The sequence below is a fragment of the Sorex fumeus genome, unplaced genomic scaffold, assembly GCF_029834395.1.
Source record: "Sorex fumeus unplaced genomic scaffold, SorFum_2.1 ptg000012l, whole genome shotgun sequence".
Lineage (NCBI taxonomy): Eukaryota > Metazoa > Chordata > Mammalia > Eulipotyphla > Soricidae > Sorex > Sorex fumeus.
Window position 1 is genome coordinate 2,031,762 of NW_026606069.1, and position 23,366 is coordinate 2,055,127.

At 41.7% G+C, this 23,366-nt stretch overlaps 1 pseudogene; it reads right to left on the reverse strand.

Moving 5' to 3' along the window:
• Positions 1–17,471: 17,471 nt before the first annotated feature.
• LOC130020412 (TAR DNA-binding protein 43-like) lies at positions 17,472–18,740 on the reverse strand (annotated as a pseudogene).
• Positions 18,741–23,366: the final 4,626 nt, after the last annotated feature.

Consider the following 23,366-nt stretch of genomic DNA (forward strand, 5'->3'; position numbering starts at 1 on the left):
ATACCAGTGAGAATGATTTATTCCAAAACTACTAGTGCTGTTAATGATACAGTGAGAAATGGACCCTAGCTCATTGTGGATTATCATCTTATTCAGGCTTTATGGAAAATACTTATAATATTTCTCAAAAAAGTTAAAATAGAAACACTGCATAAGCCTGAAATTCCATCCTTGTGTCAAGAATGCACTGTAGCACTGTCCTCCCATTGTTCATGGATTTGCTTGAGCGGGCCAGTAATGTCTCCATTGTGAGACTTGTTGTTACTGTGTTTGGCATATCAAATACGTCACTTGGAGCTTGCCAGGCTTTTCCACACGAGCCAGATATTCTCGGTAGCTTGCCTGGCTCTCCAAGAGGGGTGGGAGAATTGAACCTGGGTCAACCATGCCGGTCGCATGCAAGGGAAACGCCCAACTGCTGTGCTATACAAAAATATTATTTTGAAAGTATATTTGCATATTGATGTTCATTATAGCCTTATTTACAATGGCAAAGATCATACTTTAAGTGTCCAACAATAGATGAGTGTATAAAGAAACTGTGGTTGTGTATATTTTTATATATATATGTGTGTACACACACACACACACACACAATTGAATTCTACTGAGATACAAGAAAGGATGAAATCATGCCTTTTCTACAATTTAGATATAACTGGAAGATGCTATGCTAAGAAAAGTGAGTCAGAGAAGGGACCATTAGCTATTCTCTTACATATCAAGCTGTTGTGTAGCAAAACTATTTTCTGTCAATTTCATTAAGAACAATTTAAATTTATTCATTTTTTAATTGAATCACAGTAAGATGCACAGTTACAAAATTTGTTCATGATTGGGTTTCAGTCAGATAATGTTCCAACACCCATCCTTTCACCTGTGTATATTTACCACCCACAATGTCCCTAGTTTCCTTCCTATCCTCTGCCACCAGTGCCCTCCAGCTCTATAGCAGGCACTTTTGTCCTCTCTCTCTCTCTCTCTCTCTCTCTTTTCTTTTGGGCATTATGGTTTGCAACAAAGAATCAATGGTTGGAAGTTTGCCACAAGTGTGTGTGTGAAGTGGGGGGTGGGGTGAAGGGCAGTTAGGATACAGAAGGGACCAATATGGCAATAATAACTGAAAAACATCAATTTTAACAGGAACTGAGTGTTGAAAGTAGGTTAAGGCAACCTTTCACTATATTTAATTTTTAATTAAAAATCCCCCTTTCCCCTTCTCTTTTGGTTACTGTTGTGAAGTCCAGGGGTTACACAGTGGTTGTTATCCCTATGTATCTGGTTTTAGTGCTTATACACTTGCTTATAGTGTGCTAGAATTCACACATATAGTGGCACCAGGGGGTCACAATTGCTGTAGTAGGAACCATGCCTGATGATATGACTTGGTGCTTGAGTTCAACCACTGAGTAACACCTCTGGCCCCTCAAAGTTCTATTTCACTTTTGCTGCAAAGAAGAGAAGTTTAATATATTCTAAAGAATAACTTTTGGAAAACAATTCTATAGAAAAATATTATAGCAATGAAATTATTGTCAAACTCCACATAAAAATTATATCATATACAATCACAAAACTAACCGTACAAATAGCTACTGCTCTTTATCTCTTTGAGAGACCAAGGAGACACTATTTAAAAAAAACATTCATGGGATTTAGCTAGATAATATAAGTAATGATATCAGTTTATCAACTTATACACATCTCTGGCGTGAAAACATTAAAATTGAGCACCAGAATGCATTACAGCGTGCTCAGCACCACGAGTGTGTTTTCACCCATTACTATATTCATTTTGTTTACAACTTGTACCTTTTTCGCCCAGTGATTGTCAATCTATTGTTTTTTTCTTAAAATCTTTAATTTTTTTTAGGGCCTGACCCAGTGGTGCTTGGGGCCTACTCCTGGTTGTGTAGCCTGGAACCAGTGTCAGCAGTGTTTGGAGAACTCTATGGTGCTGGGGACTGAACCTGGGCCTTCTGTTTGCCGAGCATGTGCTTAGCCCATTGAGTGGTCTCTCTGCCCTCAGTACATGCTAAGTTTTATTTTATTTGGAGAGGACCTCTCCAGTTGTGTCCTTGCGCTCAGGCTTTACTCCTGTGGTATTAGACTGGTGGTGCTGCACCTGACCGTTTGATGACTCGTTCAGAGGTGCTTGGTTCCAAGAGTATAAGTTTTCTGTTTTCTTTTTCCCCTTTTTATTTTTTGTGGTTCTGAGGATCTCACTCAGGGCCTCCCAAAGGCACTTGTCTTGCTCTATAAATGCATGTATAGTATAAGACAAGTGTCTTAATGCTGAGTTACACCCCACTTTTGTTTATTTTTTTTCCCTTTATTTTATTTTATTTTTTTTTAAGTTGTAGATTTACAATTTTTTGTGCTTTGGTTTCAATTATACAATGATCAGATACCCATCCCTCCACCAGTGCCCATTTTCCACCAACATGGATAATATCCCTCCCACCCCCATCCCCCCATCCCCCCTGTCTCTGTGGCAGGGCAATCCCCTGAGTTCTCTCTCTCCTTTTGGGTGTTGTGGTCTGCAAAAGAGGCATTGAGTGGCAAACATGTTCAGTCCATAGTCTACTTTCGACATGCATCTCCCCTCCTGGGAGGATCCTCCAAACATCCTTTATTTGGTTCTCCCTTCTCTATCTGAACTGCCCTTTCCTCTAGGATACCCGGCTGGCCTCTAAGTTATGGAGTAATCCTCCTGGTGCTGATCTCAGCTATTCTTGGGTATTAATCTCATACTTTGTTACTTTATATCCCCCAGATGAATGCAATCTTTCTATGTCTATCCCTCTCTTTCTGACTCATTTCGCTTAGCATGATACTTTCCATATTGTACCACTTGTATGTAAATTTCATGACTTCATCTTTTCTAACAACTACATAGTACTCCATTGTGTAGATGTACCAAAGTTTCTTTAACGAGTCATCTGTTCTTGGGCATTCAGGTTTCTTCCAGTTTCTGGCTATTGTAAAGAGTGCTGCAATGAACAAACAAGTGCAGATGTCACTTCGACTATACATTTTTGCCTCTCTGGGATATATTCCCAGGAGTGGTATTGCTGGGTCAAATGGGAGCTCAATTTCTAATTTTTTGAGAATCGTCCATACTGTTTTCCATAAGGGCTGAACCAGTCGACATTCCCACCAACAGTGAAGGAGTGTCCCTTTCTCGTCACATCCACGCCAGCATCGGTTGCTTTTGTTCTTTTGAATGTGGACCAGTCTCTGAGGTGTGAGATGGTATCTCATTGTGGTTTTGATCTGCATCTCCCTGATGATTAATGATGTAGAGCATTTTCTCATGTGCTTTTTTGCCATTCGGATTTCTTCTTTGAGAAAGTTTCTGTTCATTTCATTGCCCCATTTTTGGATGGGGTTGGATGTTTTCTTCTTGTGGAGTTTAACCAGTATTTTGTATATCCTGGATATCAACCCCTTGTCAGATGTGTATTCGGTGAATATCCTTTCCCATTCTGTAGACTGTCTTTGTATTTTGGTCACTGTTTCTTTGGAGGTGCAGAAGCTTCTTAGTTTAAGATAGTCCCATTTATCTATCTCTGTTTTCACTTGCTCGGCCAGTGGCGTGGCATCTTTGAAGATACCATTAGCTTCAATGTCATGGAGGGTTTTGCCAACTTTATCTTCAATGTACCTTATGGTTTCTGGTCTGATGTTGAGGTCTTTAATCCATTTTGATCTTACTTTTGTACATGGTGTTAGGCAGAGTTCTGAGCCTATTTTTTTGCATGTAGCCGTCCAGTGATGCCAACACAATTTATTAAAGAGGCTTTCCTTACTCCACTTCACATTACTTGCACCTTTATCAAAGATTAGATGAGCATATGATTGAGGAGAGATGTCAGTGTATTCAACCCTGTTCCATTGGTCTGCAGTTCTGCCTTTGTTCCAGTACCATGCTGTTTTAATTATTACTGCTTTGTAGTACAGTTTGAAGTTAGGGAGGTTGATTCCTCCCATTTTCTTTTTCCCAAGAATTGCTTTAGCTATTCGTGGGGGCTTATTGTTCCATATAAATTTCAAGAGTGTTTGCTCCATTTCTTTGAAGAATGTCATGGGTATCCTTATAGGGATTGCATTGAATTTATACAATGCTTTCGGTAGTATTGCCATTTTGACAATGTTAAGTCTCCCGACCCATGAGCAGGGGATATCTTTCCATTTCCTCATGTCCTCTTTTATTTCCTGAAGTAGCGTTTTGTAGTTTTCTTTGTACAGGTCCTTTACTTCCTTAGTTAAGCTGATTCCTAGGTACTTGATTTTCTGGGGCACAGTTGTGAATGGGTATGTTTTTTTCATGTTGCTTTCTTCTCTCTCACTGTTTGCGTATAGGAAAGCCATGGACTTTTGGGTATTGATTTTATAACCTGCAACTTTACTATACGAGTCTATTGTTTCTAGGAGTTTTTTGGTGGAAGTTATTGGGTTCTCTAAGTAGAGTATCATATCATCTGCGACTAGTGAGAGCTTGATTTCTTCCTTTCCTACCTGAATGCCCTTAATATCTTTTTCCTGCCTAATCGCTATTGCAAGTACTTCCAGTACTATATTGAACAGCAGTGGAGAGAGTGGGCATCCCTGTCTCGTCCCTGATCTTAGAGGGAAGGCTCTCAGTTTTTCCCCATTGAGGATGATGCTTGCTGTAGGCTTGTGGTAGATGGCTTTAATTATGTTGAGGAAGGTCCCCTCTATACCCATTTTGGCTAGGGTTTTCATCATAAAGGGGTGCTGGATCTTATCAAATGCTTTCTCTGCATCTATTGATATGATCATATGCTTTTTATCTTTTCTTTTGTTGATATGGTGGATTATGTTGATTGATTTCCGAATGTTAAACCATCCTTGCATCCTTGGGAAGAATCCTACTTGGTCATGGTGTATGATCTTTTTGATGAGTAGTTGGATTCTATTTGCTAGTCGTTTGTTGAGGATCTTTGCATCTGTGTTCATCAGGGATATCGGCCTGTAATTCTCTTTCTTTGTGGTATCTCTGTCTGCTTTTGGTATCAGTGTGATATTTGCTTTGTAGAAACTGTTCGGAAGTGTTTTTGATATTTCAATTTCGTGGAAAAGCTTAAAGAGCATCGGGAGTAAGTCCTCTTTAAAGATTTGGAAGAATTCACTAGTGAATCCATCCGGGCCAGGACTTCTGTGCTTGGGGAGACTTTTTATTACCATTTCAATTTCCTTGATGGTGATAGGTCTGTTCAGGTATTCCAGGTCTTCTTGGTTCAGCCTTGGGAGTCTGTAGGAGTCTAGGAATTTATCCATTTCCTCGAGGTTTTGATGTTCCGTGGCATAAAGCTTCTCAAAGTACTCCCTGAGGATCCTCTGAATTTTTGTGGTTTCTGTTGTAATGACCCCCTTTTCATTTCTGATTCGGTTTATTAGGGTTTTCTCTCTCCCTTTCTTTGTGAGTTTTGCTAGAGGCTTATCGATCTTGTTAATTTTCTCGAAGAACCAGCTTTTGGTTTCATTGATCTTTCGGATTGTTTTTTGGGTTTCCATCTCGTTAATCTCTGCTCTGAGTTTTATTATTTCCTTTCTCCTGTTCGGGTTGTGCTCCTTTTTTTGGTCCTTCTCCAAGCTCTTAAGCTGTGAGGTTAGGTTACTTATGTGTGCTCGCTCCTCCTTACTGAGGAATGCTTGTAGAGCTATAAACTTTCCTCTTAACACAGCCTTTGCTGTGTCCCATAAGTTTTGGTAACTCGTGTTCTCATTTTCATTTGTTTCTAGGAATCTTTTGATTTCCTCTTTGATTTCCTGTCTAACCCACTCGTTGTTCAATAGTGCACTGTTTAATTTCCAGGTGTTTGATTTAGTTTTCTGTTTTTGTGTGTGATTTACTTCTAATTTCAGCGCATTATGGTATGAGAAGATTGTTGATACAATCTCTACCTTCTTAATTTTATGGAGGCATGTTTTGTGGCTCAGCATGTGGTCTATCTTGGAGAATGTTCCATGTACACTTGAGAAGATTGTGTATTCAGCTTTTTGTGGATGAAGTGTCCTGTATATATCTACTAAGTCCCTTTCTTCCATTGTTTCCCTCAAATGAAGTATGTCCTTGCTAAGCTTGAGTCTGGTTGATCTATCAAGAGGTGACAAAGCAGTGTTGAAGTCTCCCACTAGTATTGTGTTGCTATTGATGTCTTTTTCCAAATCTATGAGTAGTTGTTTTAAGTACTTTGCTGGTCTCTCATTAGGTGCATATATATTTATTATTGCAAGTTCTTCCTGTTGTACAGATCCTCTGATCAATAAGAAATGGCCTTCACTGTCTCTTATGACCTTCCTCACTCTGAAATCGATGTGGTCTGATATAAGGATGGCTACCCCAGCTTTTTTATGGGAGCTGTTTGCCTGTAGGATTGTTTTCCAGCCTTTGACTCTGAGTCTGTGTTTGCTTTGACTATTGAGATGCGTTTCTTGCAGGCAGCAGAATGTTGGGTTCAATTTTCTAATCCATCCTGCCACTCTATGTCTTTTAATTGGTGCGTTTATCCCATTGACATTGAGCGAGATTATTGTTATGGGATTTTGTCCCATTGTTCTGTTAAAATTTGGTGTATTTGAGGGGCCTTTCTTGCCTTAAAGTAGCCCATTTAGTTGTTCTTGTAACCATGGTTTTGAGTCTATGAAGTTCCTGAGCTGTTGTTTGTCTGTGAAACTGTGTGTTGTTCCTTCTATTATGAATGAGAGTCTTGCTGGGAAAAGTATTTTTGGGGAGGCATTTATTTCATTGAGTTTTTTTTACTATGTCCCACCACTGTTTTCGGGCCATGAGGGTTTCATCAGAAAAATCAGCTGTGAATTTTAAGGATGCTCCTTTGTAAGAGATTTCTTTCTTCGATCTTGCTGCTTTCAGAATTTTGTCTCTGTCTAAGGTTTTGGTCATTTTGATCAGAATGTGTCTTGGGGTATTTTTATTTGGATTTCTTCTAGCTGGTACCCTTTGGGCCTCCTGAATGTGGTCACAAGTTTTCTTCAGCTCTGGAAATGTTGTAGCAATGATTTCTTTGACAGTTTCTTCTTCATCGAGGTTTTCTTCCTGTCCCTCTGGGACTCCAATAATTCTTATGTTACCCCTCTTGGCTTCATCACGATCTTCTCTTGCCATCTGTTCCCGAATTGTGAGTCTCTTTTCCATTTTCTGCTCTTTTCTGGAGAGTCTCTGAACTTCATCTTCGAGCTCACTGATTCTGTTCTCAGCCGCTCTTACTCTGCTGCTGAGGCCTTCCACTGAGCTTTTCAATTCGCCTACGAGATTTTTCAGGTCTGACATTTCTGATTGCATTTTCCTCATTTCTGCCTTCAGATCCTCTTGTCTTCTATTGGCATTGTTTTCCATTGTTTCTTTTAATTCCCTAAGCATCGTAAGTAGCTCCCTTCTGAATTCCTTGTCAGAGAGGTTGTCTAACACTACAGTACTGTTGGTGTCATCTGGGCTAGACTCTTCAATTTGAAAGTTTGGTGGGCTTTTGCGTTGCTTTACCATTGTGAGAGGTGTGGTTTAGTCCTTCACGTTCACTGTTACTATTCTGCTTGATATGCAGTGTGAGTTAAGATAGGCTTATGAGTTATTGGCTGCTGTGTTTCTAGTGGCTGAGCTAAAATAGAGAAGTTTCCATCTAAGAAGTTAGCTTATGGTTCCTATGGCATATGTAGTGGGAAAATATTTCGCGGCCGCTGATGCGGCCGCGTCTCCGGAAAAAGTCCCTGGCACTGGGCGAGGAGTTGGGAATGTCTCCTGTTTGGAATTGGAGCCTTTCAGCTTTGTTGCCCAGAGCTGGGCCTCTGTGCCCGTCCCACGCAGATCAGGGGTTGAAAACCGGCTGTCTAGGGGCTGTTTCTAGCTGCGTGTGCCCAGAGAGGGACCCAGGCCCTTGGGGGCGGGCTATACCTGTTGGAATTGGAGCCGTTCAGCTTTGTTGCCCAGAGCTGGGCCTCTGTGCCCGTCCCACGCAGATCAGGGGTTGAAAACCGGCTGTCTAGGGGCTGTTTCTAGCTGCGCGTGCCCAGAGAGGGACCCAGGCCCCTGGGGGCGGGCTGTATCTGTTGGAATTCCACTTTTGTTTATTTTTGAAAAAGGCTAAATCATATGTTATCTGCTGTTTTTTATCTGACTTACTTCACTTAGCACAATACTATCAAGACACATCAATGTGGTCAAAAATGAAAGATCCCATTCTATGTTTATGACTGAATAGTAGTCCATTGTAACTACATGCCATATATTAGTTTTTAATCCTTTTATCCTTTGATAGATATTTCTCCCCCCACATACAAAAAATATCTTGGCTGTTGTAAACAAGCCCAGTACGCAATAGCTGCAATATATATATGTATATATATAATATATATATATTATAATATATATTGCATCTGTCTTTTCAAATTAATTTTTTGGTATTTTTCAGATAAGTCTCCAAATATGGGTTATTTGAGTCACATGGTAATTTTACTTTAATTTTTTGGGAGGCTGATCACGCGGTGCTCAGTCTCAGGGCCCCATTGGTGGTTCTGTCTGCCAGGCATGTGGTCAATGCAAGAACTGGAGGATTTGGTGCTGTGTAGGTCCTGGAGGCAGGGATTATCCCAGCCTCCCTGACAGTATTGGAACCACTGTCAGCAATGGTCACACTGCATAGCTTGGATGAATGTGCAGTGCTCAGCATTTAACCAGGGTGGGGTTCATGCCAGGCATATATAACCACTATACTATCTCCCTGCTCCTGTTTTTTGCATTTTGTAGGAACCTTCATACTGTTCTTCACTGTGATTATACCAATTTACATTCTCAACAGGAGTGTATCAGAGTTTCCTTTTCTCCACATCATTGACATGTTTTATTTCTTGAACCCCTCTCCCAATTTTTTTAATTAAAAATAAATTTCTTTTTGGCCCACATCCAACTGTGCTCAGCGCTTACTCCTGGAGGTGTTTGTGACCACATACAGTGCCAAGAATTGAACAGGGCTTGAATTAGGGCAAAGCAAGCACCTTAACTCCTGGGAAATCTCTCCAGTTCTAAACAAAAATTTTAATAACAAGAAAGAATTTTCTTAATTTATTCTATGCCTTTTTAATATTAACTAGGATTAGATGCTTAATAGTCTGAATCTAATCTATGAGTACTTTGTAACAGTTTAGTATTCTCTAAAGCATTTGCTTGCTGTGCAATTATATTTTAATGAATAAAACTCATAAATTACCATCTATTTAAGTCCAGTGTGTAACTACATTAGAAATGAAAATGTACAGAATTTTATCGTTGAGCAAGAATAAAAAGTCACGTCTAATAAAAATTTGTTCAGAAATCATTTAAATATTAGGCTATGGCATTTTTATTTATTTTATTTATTTATTTGCTCGAACTCGGGTCGGCCATGTTAGCTGCGTGCAAGGCAAACACCCTATTTATTTATTTATATTTTCAATTTTTTTATTATTATTAGTGAAATACCATGAGGCACAGTTGTAAATTTACAATTTTTTGTGCTTGGGTTTAGATTATACAATGATCAAATACCCATCCCTCCACCAGTGCCCATTTTCCACCACCATGGATAATATCCCTCCCACCCCCATCCCTCCCATCCCACCCTGCCTCTGTGGCAGGGCGATCCCTTGTGTTATCTCTCTCCTTTTGGGTGTTGTGGTCTGCAAAAGAGGCTTTGAGTGGCAAACATGTTCAGTCCATAGTCTACTTTCAACATGCATCTCCCCTCCTGGGAGGATCCTCCAAACATCCTTTATTTGGTGCTCCCTTCTCTATGTGACCTGCCCTTTCCCCTAACATATTATATATTGTTATAAAGAATAATTTTCTAAAGAATTAGTACCGTTTCAAATCAAGTGGACCTTTGTCATAATGCTTATATGTCATGATCTTTATCATTAAAATTTTTCAAACAGTATCTAAATATTTATGTATTTAATTGATGATGACTAGAAGGGAAGAAGAAATGGAATAAGTGGTGTGGAGATGGATATAATTCCTCCTTTGGTGGTTTGCATGCTGTACTATATACATTTGTCAAATTAAATACTTCGCATCTATAACAAAGAATATTATAAACATATCACCTCAGTTAAATATTGAAAAGTTTGAAAAGATGAAACCTGCATTAGAAAGCGAGGTGGGTGAGACACCTTTAAGAGTTAATTTCAATTTCTAAAGTAGAAACCTAATATGAAAAATAATAAAGTAGAAATGAAAATCAAAGAAAGGTGAATTACTTGGATTGTTTCCTTATGGTCTAAAATGGGTCTATTTTAGGAAATTAATGGAGTAACAAAGCAAACCTGTGATTCTGGATGGCAAGAGAACTGATTGGAAAAATCATTTTCAGAGAAAAGCCTGGAGGTAAAAAGTGGAGATGTAAGTATAGTTAGTCAAATAAAAATTTAGACAAATTAAAAAAAAAATATGGATTATGCTTGAATCTTTTTTGATCCCATGCCCTGCAAAGCATATTTGGTGCTTCATCTTTTTATTTTATTTCTTTTTTCCATTTTTTAAAAATTTTTATTAGTTAAACACAATGAGGTACAGTTGCAGATTTACAATTTTTTGTGCTTGGGTTTCGATTATACAATGATCAATTACCCCTCCCTCCACCAATGCCCATTTTTCACCACCATGGATAATATCTCTCCCACCCCCATTCCCCCCATCCCACCCTGCCTCTGTGGCAGGGCATTCCCTTTTGTTCTCTCTCTCCTTTTGAGTGTTGTGGTCTGCAAAAGAGGCATTGAGTGGCAAATATGTTCAGTCCATAGTCTACTTTCAACAAGCATCTCCCCTCCTGGGAGGATCCTCCAAACACCCTTTATTTGGTGCTCCCTTCTCTATCTGAGCTGCCCTTTTCCTAGAAGGCCCAGCTGGCATCTAAGCTATGGAGTAATCCTCCTGGTGTTGATCTCAGCTATTCTTGGGTACTAATCTCATATTTTGTTACATTATATCCCCCAGATGAATGCAATCTTTCTATGTCTATCCCTCTCTTTCTGACTCATTTCGTTTAACATGATACTTTTCATGTTGTACCACTTGTATGCAAATTTCATGACTTCATCTTTTCTAACAGCTACATAGTACTCCACTGTGTAGATGTACCAAAGTTTCTTTATCCAGTCAACTGTTCTTGGGCATTCAGGTTTCTTCCAGTTTCTGGCTATTATAAAGAGTGCTGCAATGAACAAACAAGTGCAGATGTCACTTTGACTATACATATTTGCCTCTCTGGGATATATTCCCAGGAGTGGTATTGCTGGCTCAAATGGGAGCTCAATTTCTAATTTTTGGAGAAACGTCCATACTGTTTTCCAGAAGGGCTGAACCAGTCCGCATTCCCACCAAAAGTGAAGGAATGTTCCTTTCTCGCCACATCCACGCCAGCATCGGTTGCTTTTGTTCTTTTGAATGTGGGCCAGTCTTTGAGGTGTGAGATGGTATCTCATTGTGGTTTTGATCTGCATCTCCCTGATGATTAATGATGTAGAACATTTTATCATGTGCTTTTTTGCCATTCTGATTTCTTCTTTGAGAAAGTTTCTGTTCATTTCATTGCCCCATTTTTTGATGGGGTTGGATGTTTTCCCGGGACCCGGCTTGCTCGCATGGTTGTCTTTCATCTAGTGTTCTGCTAATCCTATTCTGGATGACTTCAGATCAACACACTCATGTTATTCAATAAACTCCCGCCTTCACTGAGCGTTTTCCCTTCTGCCTTAGTACTTAGTTCTTCTTCTTCTTCTTTTTTTAAATCCTCCTAATCTATTTCATTGCCTTTTCTGTATAATCCAAGTATCTTAAAATGAAAAGAAAATGAATTTCTCATGAGATGTCTGGCACTGGAACAAAGTGTATTTTTTTAGACGGCCAAGCGTTTTATAAAGAAAAATATCAAACAGAAATTCAGTATCACAATCGATAATTCAATAATTTCTCCTTTACTGCCTTGGCAATTTCTAGTGACTGCTTGGAAGATATTTATGATGCTTTTATCTCAGAAATCATTGAATCAAATTTGGGATAAATCCTGCAGCTGAAATGTGCTCAGTCTAGCTGCCAATCACATACCTGTCAGACACATGAGTGATATGGATAATGTTTGTCATGAATGGTGCATCCCCACTGACTAATACCAGTCAAGTAAGCCCCTTTCTCATATTTCTCTCTAGGACCAGGAGGCCACTAAGGCAATTAATTACAGCCTACACAGCAATGTAAAAGCCAGGAACTTTGACAATAAAAAAACATTTCAGCAGTATATCCCTTGTTTTCTGGAATAGTCAATGGAAGTGAAATTAAAAGGAAATGAAAATAACATGTTAAGGGTGTTGAAGCAATAGTACAGCGGGGTAGGGCGTTTACCTTGGATGCGGCTAACCTGGGTTCGATTTCTGGCATCCCATTTGGTCCCCGGAGCACCACCAGGAGTAACTCCTGAGTGCAAAGCCAGGAGTAACCCCTGAGCATCGCTGGGTAAGACCCAAAAAGCAACAAAAAAAAAAGAAAAGAAAATGACATGCTCAGGATTTGCCCTTAAACAATTAAAGATCACTTGGTCGACAAGCCTTTATATTAGTCTTTATTTTCTTATTTTCATTTTTATATCAAAGTCTTTAACAATAATATGGTGAATTGGCTACTCAGTTGCAATTTTTCTATTATTTTATCACCTGTAAAGAAGTTTAGGTAATCAACTATTTTCATCAACCTCATTTGAGACTAAGAACTCCCTTTTGTTGACTGATTAATGGCAGTGTATGAAGAGACGATTAGCTGTAGTTGGGCAGTGGTTCTGTATCTCCCTCATATTCTAGTTTTATATACTCTGCTGTGGCCCCATACTACCGTTCGCTCCACACTGATTGAGGCCAGTGATTAGTGGCAGAGAATAGGAGCTGACTTCCCACAGCCAAGCACCACTCCTCACCATGCCCTTACCCTTCACCCTCTGACTTTCCACAGCCAAGCAGCACTCCTCACCGGGCCCTTACTCTTCACCCTCTCTCTTTCTTTCATCTCAGTCCAGCGCCAACTCTACGACTTCCTCCCCTTCACCCAACTTTCCTGATGAGGCTGAGATCTGCTCCCCCTGAAACAAGAACAAAATTTCATTCTTAGTCTTCTTAAGTGGAGGTTTCTCTGCATCTCTCTGCATTTTTAAGATAGTGATTGGGGTTGATTTACTGTCCAAACATCAATTCTTTTCCCATTCTTTGCCAGCTGGCTATGCTACTCTCATCTCCTGCTTACAGCTGTTATGTGGTGATTTGGAAACAGCCTTACTCACTGGACTGGACTATCAAAACTGTGGCATTGTTTTGCTCTCCAGCATCTGCTATCATCTATAAAACTTCATTATCCTTGTAGTATACTTACCTAATATCCTAGACTTTTGGTTTTGTGATCTCTACTCTACCTTAGCAATCTGATACCTGTGTCATTTCCTTTCTCCAAATGCTAGATCTGCTGAAATAATCAATGCAGACATTCCCTCTCTGACAAGTTTTTTGGTCTTTTTGGTTTGCTGGTTCAAAGACTTCCAACAACCCTGTGCTGTGACAGCACCTGATCTTCCTGTCCAAATTTGTACCTGTCCTCTTCTGTCCACCAGCTTCCTCCTGTCCTTCTCCTTTCTCCTTGGTACCTAATTTTATTCATTCTCTAAAATTTTGACTCTTTAATTGAAACTTTTTGTATATCCATGATGTTATGATGTTATATGAACCCAACTATTCTCCTTTCTAGCTTGGGCATAAGCATAAAATTATGCAAATGAATATTGCAGTGACAAAGATAGTTGGAAATGATCACTCTAAGAACTGATTGCTGAAAATAGGTAAAAGAACAAATAGGATAACCTCTCAGTATCTGTGTTTCAAACCATAATACCCAAAAGTGGGGAGGGGGTAGGTGGGGGGGGGGGACAGACAGAGACAGACAGAGATGGGTAAAAACAGGCAAAGCGAGAAAGAAGGAAATTGCCAGCTGTAGAGAGAGGCTTGTGGGGGAAGAGTGACGGGAGGGAAACTAGGGACACAGGTGGTGGGAAATGTACACTGGTGGTGGGATTGGTGTTGGAACACTGTTTGACTGAAATCTGACCATAAATGGCTTTTCAACTCTTTATCTCTTGGTGATTCAATTAAAGAAAGAAGAAAAGAAAATGCATAACTAGACAGGTTGTTATTATGAAAAAAATCAAGGCACTGATTCCAACTGTCATTGAACACTTGCCAGAGACCTTATCAACCTTGTTTGGTTGTTATTTGTTTTTGTTTTGGGGCATCACCTGGGTATGCTCAGGCCACTCCAGGCTCCGTGCTCAGAGATCACTGTGCTTGGGTGATGATATGTGGTGCTGTGAGCAAACCAGGATCAGCAGTGTGCCAGGCAGGCGCCTACCCTATACAGTCTCAAGCTTTTAATCCAAGTTTTAAAAGTTAAATTCTGCTGTTCTAATTTAGTGATTGTGAAATCCATTCGTTTTTCCCCTGTGTCTTTTTCAGGAGTTGGTCTGGCCTCCCAGCTCAAAGCTGTAAAACTTTGACATCTTTCAACCTAAAGAAAATGTCTGGAGCTAAACCCACCCACCCTATCCTCTCCAACCCAATGTTTCATCAAAGGCATAGTTCTTTTGTCTGTGTCAGCTGCTTCCCCTTCCTCAGGAAGCCTTACTCAGATATCTCTAGGCATTATTTGTCAGTGTTCTTTGTCAACCATATCTTCTCTATTTGGTCTATAGACTCTTTTAAAGGCTCTGTCATATCAGTTCTTTAATTGCACTTTCACTACATTCTCTTTCTAGACAACCTCCTCTCCTTTCTATCTGTGTTATGATATCTGTGTGATGATAACTACCAAGACATTATGGGAAATTATTCCTCCTCCATCCAAGGTGAAACAGTATATCTAACTTTTACCCAGACCTAACTTGCATAATTTAGGGTCACCTCAACCATATGTGAAACATGTAATCGTTTTCATCCCCTCACATATCAACTAAAGTTTCAACTTCTATATTTCTATGGATTTGAAACCACAAACCACCTAATTGTCTCAAACCAAGAATCTGGTGATTACCTTCACCTTCTAGTTGTCCTTCACCCATTCTAAATAAATCATATGCAAAGTCTTATTCATTACTCTTTGGTATCTCAAATTACAGTCTTATCTTTATTTCGGTTAGTCTTTGGTCCAACTACTATTACAAATCTTTGAGATAACTTGAGAATATTAGTGGGCTTATTACGTACACTTTTTCTTCTTTCTTTCTTTCTTTCTTTCTTTCTTTCTTTCTGCCTTCTTTGGCTGAGGAATAGAAAAAAAGAAAGTGGCTTACATATAATGTGAAAAATTCACTGAGACTCCTAGATGTAATCAATGTCTCAATTAAAATTTAGAACATTTCTATTATTCAGAAAGTTCTTTTGTATGCTTTTCTAGTCATTCTTTGCCCAAATAATCCTAGACTGGAGCAAGTAGCCCGGGTTATTATACCATAATCTGTTTTGCATTTTTATGTATTTCTAATTTCGAAGTATGCTGCCTTGTGTCCAGTATAAGATTTATAGAATCCCAGGGGTTGGAGCTATATAGTGCAGCTGCCCAGGGTTCAATTTCCAGGACTCCATGTGGTCCCCAAGGCACCACCAGGAGTAGTCCCTGAGCACAGAGCTAGAAGTAAGCTCTGAGCCCCAACACCAAAATGAAAGAAAAGAACATAAAAGTATTTATAGAATTCCATGAATAATTCTTTTGTATCAGGGAGAAGCATTCTATTACAGGGATTTACCACAATTTCTACATTAACCAGTGGATAAATGTTTGGATGAGTTCCAGTTTCTCTAAAGCTGATGTGTATTTTTATACAGTTTGTGTATACATATGCTGTCATATCTTCTAGGGAGAAATACAAATGGAGTTGTTAAGTATGTATGTACATTTAATTTTCTAAGGAATTTGCCACCATCACATTTGCTGTCTATTTATGAGGATTCCAGTGGCTTGCATTCTCACCAACTATAAAATCATTGGACTTTTAGATTTTAACCTTGAACACTTTTTTATTTAAATCAGTTTTATTTCAGAATTTCCAACATTGGCAACTCTTATAAAAGCATCCAAGCACAGGGTATAAGACCGCCAACCGCATCCTCGGGGTGGGCAGGCCCCAGGATCGCTCCTCCCCCCCCCCCCCCCACTGGCGACTCCACTCCGAGACTCCTGTACAGCACGTAAGCTCAGCTCACCAGCGCCAGGCCACATGACCACACCAACAGATCAGGAGCAGGAGAGGACACACACCATACAGCATTCACAGCAGTTGACAAGGGGGCGGGGCATACCAGTATCGTGTCACTAACACATTCAGCTAACGTTGGTTTGCTAAGAGCAGGACTCACTTCAAGTCTTCCAACAGACGTGTATGTCCTTTGAATGCAAGAAACATTCGTACGTATGTTATCTGCTACCATGGCTCTCCGCACACTCTCGCACCAAAGCCACAGGTTCAGAGACACATCTCGCCCAGTTAAAGAATCTCCATTATGCACCACCAAGTCTCTGCACGCGCTCTCCTGTCCTCGCTCATACCAGCGTCTCATGCCCCGGCACCACCATCAATCCCACACAAGGTTTCAGAAGTTCAGACAGCCTTCTGGTTCACAGCACAGCCTTGCCGTCACAGCGTTGATCCGACTCCAGGAAAGAAAGAGTAGCGGATAAAAATGGGACACCCACCGTCAGAGACGAAGCCCGGCGGCGTGGGGACGAGCTCTTGCGTGCGTGGGCAAAGCAGCGGACGGAGCCCCACGGCGCAGTGAGTACAGCACTCCTGTCAGTGAGTGCTTCTTCCACAGACGTTTGAAATGAGATGAACTGCAAAGATTAAATGAAGGCTTCATATCGTACTCTCGCATATGAGCGGAGACAAGTGTTAAGAAAACACACAGAAAGAAAAGAACCAAACATTGCAACACCATGATCTCCAGGGACCTTCCTACGGAGAAAATCTGTATGGTGGGGTTCAAATTAAAATGAGGAGGAAAGACTGCAGCTCTAACCAATGGGTTCCACTTTGAACATGCAAATAATTCAGGTGACAAGTCCAGCGATAAAATAATTACAGGAGAAGCCTCTTGATAGCAATTGTGGTGTTGGTTTACCTGTCAGGCTAACAGCAGTTCACTTTCAAACACTCAAGTGTTCAACCTGTTATGTAACAAAACTTAGAAAATTCCTTTAGCTTTTCTTCTTTTTCTAAATGAAAGATGTCAAAAATACTCCTGAATATACTCCACACCGAAAAAAAAACAATTTTGAAAATTCTTAGTGCGTATGTGTCTTACAGTATATTTACGATGAGTTTAGAAAAATTTGAATTCCCACCAGTCTCTAGCGTCTAACTGACCAGCCCAGCCTACATGCCCCAGCCCGACGACTTCGAGTCCATGCTGGAGCTGAAGTCCATGCATTGAAGCCGCTACCGGAGCCCGCATTGGAGGCCGACCCCCACCCGATGGCGGCGCCCGAGTTGGAGCCGCTGTACGGGTTGTTCCCGGAGCCGAAGGCCTGGTTGGGCTCCCTCTGCATGTTGCCCTGGCTCTGGTTGTTCCCTGACGGGCCCGACTGGTTCTGCTGACTGGCCAGCATCCCCATCATGCCCCAGCTGCTCTGCAGGGCGGCCTGGGCCGTGGCCCTCATGGTCGGGTGGATGCTGAAGGCGCCGAAGTTCATCCCGCCCCCCATGTTGCTGCTCTGCTTGTGGCCCAGCCCCGCCCCGCCGCCCCGTCTGTTCCCGAACCCGCCCTGGTTCCCAAAGCCACCCGGATTACCACCAAATCTTCCACTTCTCTCTAACTGCCTATTGCTATTGTGCTTGGGCTCCGCGTTGCAGATATGCACGCTGATGATGCCTTTGATGATCAGGTCCTCGCCACACAGGGACTGGGCCACCTGATCATCTGCAAATGTGACTAAGGCAAACGCCCCCCCCCCCCCCAAGGGCTTGGGGATGAACACATCGACCACCTCCCCGTACTGGCAGAAGAACTGCCGCAGCTCATCGGCAGTCAGGTCCTGGGTGCAGCGGCCCACAGACACCTTCCTGCTCCTCAGAGGCTCATCCGGGCTTTGCTTAGAATTTGGAAGTTTGCAGTCACACCACCGTCCATCAATCATGTGTCGCTGGGACATCACCTTCACTTGGGTCTCATACTCCGTGAACCGCACAAAGCCAAACCCTCTTTTGGTGACCAGTCTTGATATCTTTTTTTTTACCTGGACCATGAGGACCTCCCCGAAGGTGCTGAAATACTCCTTGAGGTCCTGCTCGGTGGTCTTCCAGGGCAGGCCGAGCACGATGGGGTCAGACGTCTTCTGCACGGCCCTTTTCACCTTCACCGCCGAGGAAGCATCAGCCTCCTCCATGTTCCTTTTGTTATCTTTGGGGTAGTTGACCACGTAGACCCGGTTGCCCCAGCCCGCGTCAGGCGCGTGCAGGATGCCCTCCACCAGGCGCGCATATGGCACGCATGCACTGCGACACGGGGTTCCGGTAGCGCAGGCTGCAGGCGCCCGGGAACTGCGCCGTGACCGTGGACAGCAGCACGGTGCCATCGTCCTCGGACGGGATCTCGACGGGCTCGTCGTTCTCGTCCTTCTCCGTGACCCGGATGTACTCGGACATCTTCGCCTGCTCGGCGTCCGCTAGGTCGCTCGGAACCCACGAGGCAGCACGCGCAATGACAGCGCCCACGACCGCTTGCTCTCGGCTCGCACTAACCTTGAACACTTTGATGTATTTATTATTCATGTATTTCTATATTCTTTGTGACGTGACTATTCAAGTATTTTACACATTCTTAAATTGAGCTCTTTGGGATCACCGATGTCTTCTATTTTTCATAATTTTTAAATTGGATTTAATTGAAATGTCATCTTGTTGTGGGACTAGACATCTATGTGCTTTTGAATACATTAGAAAGGAATTGGTGGGACCAGAGAGATAGACAGCAGGTAAGGCACCCTACTTGCACACGGTCAACTCAGGTTCAATCTCTAGCACCCTATATAGTTCCCTGAGCCCTGTTAGGAGTGATCCGTGAGCCCAGAGCTAGGAGTAACCCCTGAACAGAGCTGGGTGTGGCATCCCACCTCAATTAAAAAAAATTGAAAAGGAAAGCAATTGGCAAGAACTAGGCTTAGAATTTAGAAAAGAAAAACATTCACTGAGGAGTTAAAAATACCCCCCCCCCAAAAAAGAATTAGAACTGTATGTTTTGCTGACTGCATTTGAAAGAGATTGATAAGAAAGAAATTGACTTTGATGCCGTAGAGAAAAGAGATGAGAGTGACTTCTTAAGTTTCCTTTCTGTCATTTTTTTATAGCCATTTACCCTGATTTACTTTACTGTTTGGACTGATTTTCTTCAATCAACCCAAAGCAGCTGCTTACTTTAGAAAGCAGAATATGTGGGAAAACATTTCAGTTCCATCATGCAATTAGTAATGACAACAAATCCAGCACTTCTGTCAGGTATGATCCAATGCTGAGGTAAGCTAGCATATGAGCACACTAAACAGAAATGATGGCCACTCAATACCTCGGTTCCAAATCACAATACCCAAAAGGAGAGAGAGAACAAAAGGGAAAGCCCTGTCACAGAGGCAGGGTGGAGAGGGGGAGGGGGTGGGAAGGTGGAAGGGGTACTGGGATCATTGGTGGTGGAGAATGGGCACTGGTGGAGGGATGGGTAACCGATCATTGTATGACTGAAATGCACACACGAACGTTTATAAGTATGTAACAGTATCTCATGGTGATTCACTAATAATAATAATGATAATAATAAAGAATGGCTTCTTCTTCCTGGGTCTCCTGTGCTCATTTCAAGTACAGTATATTTTTCAGGTCTTAAACAATGAATAGCGGGATGTCAAGTGTCCAAGTGAAAGAATTTCATGAGTGCTCCATGAAATTCTTTATGACATCCCTGCTGAGAATGGTGTCTATTGTTTTCCAAACATGCTGTCTCCTTTACTTTCTTCATTTCATACCATTTTCATCCTCAGTATGAAGAGGATCTTTTGGTAATTTGGAATTATGCTATGGAGTGATCCTAGTCAGCAAGAAAGGTTGAGTTCGCTCCCCCCCCCCCCCCGCGTGCCCCTCCCAGCCCCTCTCACCATCCATTTTATATAGGAGCTCCTCTTTTTTAAAAAAATTAATTAATTGATTAAGTTTTATTTTTTAATGAATCACCATGAGATACAGTTAGACTTACAAACTTTTGTGCTTATGTTTCAGTCATACAAAGATCTAGTACCCATCCCTCCACCAAGTGCCCATTCTCCACCACCAATGTTCCCAGTATCCTTCCCACCAACCCCCTCCCCCCCTTTCTGCTGCCACGGCCTCTGTGGCAGGTGGATCCCCTTTTACTCTCTCTCTCTCTCACTCTCTCTCTCTCTCTCTCTCTCCCCCATTTGGGGCATTGTAGTTTGCAATGCAGGTATTAAGTGGTCATCATGTTCGGTCTATAGTCTACTTTCAGCATACATTTCCCATCCCAAGCAGGTCCTTCAAGCATCCTTTACTTGGTGATCCCTTCTCTATGAGCTGCCTTTTAGGAGCTCCTCTTTGAAGAATATAAAGGTCCTTTGCCAAAAATATAAAAAGCATTATCCAATGGGATTTTCTAGATGAAATATAGGAATGAAAGAGAATGATGCTAGCAAACTGAAGTTGGAAAAGAAGGATTCTAGAGTTATCATGGGCAAGGATTACCTAAATAGGCCAGGAAAATGCTCACCAATGGAAAGATTCCTGAAACAATAATGAACAAACTCTTTTTGTGTGTGTGTGTGTGTGCAGCCATGACTACAATTAGCTGACCAGATGAATTGAGTCATTTCTTGTGGCTGACCTACATCTTTGGATTTTCTGTCTCTGTGTGCTTGCATGGATCACGTCTTTTTTCACTTTTTTTTGTTTGTCTCATTCTCTAGTGATAATTAAAATGATAATATAAATAACAAGCACCACTTTGGGGATAAGGAAATTAAGGCTAAGAGAAATAAGACAGGTGTCTTATGGCCAGAAATGGCAGCATTTGAAATCCCTGAGACAGATGCTGGGCTCTTTATGCTGAGTCACGAGGCGTGACAGATTAGCAGGGAGAGTATGGGCTTGGAAACCAGGCAGTGTGGATGTGGATCTTGGTCTAACTTCTTACTGGCTGCAGAAGCAAGTCTTTGCCACGCTGTGCTACCCTCTCCTCTGTGATGGAGAGACGATTAGAGAATATACTTCCTGTGATTGTTAGGAAACTTAAACTGGTTAAGAACAAAAGTGGCCCAAGATCTCAGGCTAGTATGGGTGACATTCACTGTCCAGTTTTCTTTCTCTTCCTTGGCTTCTTATGTTGAGTAACATAGTGCAGTGCACACAATTTCTCTGCAGATGTGTCTCAACTTTACATCATGTGTGATTAGTTTTCAGAATAGACTTGTTGGGGCTGGAGTGATAACACAGCAAGTTGGAGCTGGAGTGATAACACAGCGGGTTGGGCATTTGCCTTGCATGCGGCTGACCCTGGTTTGATTCCCACTATCCCATGTGGTCCCCCAAGCATCACCAGGAGTAATTCCTGAGTGCAGAGCCAGGAGTAAGCCCTGCACATCTCTGGGTATGACCCCAAAAGAAAAAAAAATAGACATGTTTTCATACACCCCAATAGTGTTTGTCAGTTTTTTGTTGTTGTTGTTGCTATTGTCTTTATTGAACAAATAGGCATTGAAAAAATATCAACTGCCTAGTATTATACAGCAGAGAATATTTAAGAATGTAGACTCTGGCGTCTGACTAATCTGGGCTCAATTCCCAGATCTGCCGATCTCTAGCTATGTGCTCTTGAGCAAGTGCCTAAAGCAAGCAGTGCCCCAGTTTCTTTTTCCCACACTGGGGATAATAAATATTTCCTACCTGGCTTGTTTATAGTCAGGATTATATATTATTACATGACAGATGCTCAGAATACTACAGAAGTAGTTATTTTAATGTTGTTTTTCCTTTAACGGTTTATATCTTATCTCCCATAGTAGGCCGTAAACTTTTGGGAACCAGGGACTTGGCTAATACAGCAACACTTCACTTTCCATTCATGCAAATTCCAGCATGGAATTTGCTCAGATCCGGGCTGCTCAGAGTGAGGAGTCTCTGTAATGCGTTTTTTTTTTCTAAGTGGTAACTCCATGACCCTGATTTGCTTCCTTGTCCGAGATCATGATAAGTCACCTCTCTTATGTCAGCACTGATAGAAGACTGGAGGGCGGGAGAGATGGTTTTCAGGTCATTTGCAGCATTTCTGCTTGCGTTTCATTGGCCAGAACATTTCTCATGACCCACCTCATGCGAGTGTCTTGGACAGGACAGTTTTCCTGTGTGCCCATGAAAACACTGAGGAAGTTTGGTTTACACAGAGCATTTATTTAGCCACGTCAATTGAGGACCTAACTCCCCAAAGGAAAACCGACATGTCAGTAGAAGAGAGATGGGAAAATGCTATTGGTTAGATTATTAGATTAATTATAAGGTTATTTATGTGACCCAAGTGTCTCTTCAGCAGAGGCTCATCTTACCACTTTTGTCTTCAGAAAAATGATAGGGGCTGGAGCGAAAGTTCAGCAAGTAGGGTGCTTGCCTTGCACACAGCCAATGTGGCTTAGACCCCAGGTGGTCACCTGAGCACCACCAAGAGTGATCTCAGAATAGAGCCAGGAGTAAGTCTTGAGCACTGCTGGGTTTGGTTCCGAAGCCAAAAAACGAAAGGTAAAGGTTTTTGGGGGTCATACGTGGTGATGCTCAGGAGGTTACTCCTGGCTCTGCACTTAGGAATCACTCCTGGCAGTTGTCGGGGGACTATATGGGATGCCAGAAATCCAACCTGGGTTGGCTGCGTGCAAGGTAAAGGCCGCGTGCAAGTTAAACGCCCTCCCGGTTTCACTCCAGCCAAAAAGGTGAAGATTCTTCTTTTTTTTTTCTTATTTAATTTTTTTTAATGAATCACCGTGAGATGCAGTTACAGACTTACAAACTTTGTGCTTACGTTTCAGTCATACAATGATCAAGTACCCATCCTTCCACCTGTGCCCATTCTCCACCACTAATTTTCCCAGTATCCCCAAAAGGTAAAGATTCTTAAGCACTTGAGTCAGCCGCTTCAGACCCTGAATTCCAGCTGCACCCCACGGCTCTTGGTTATGTTCTCAGTTATTGCTTGTTCCAAAGGGAAGTGGCGTATATTGTGCCCAC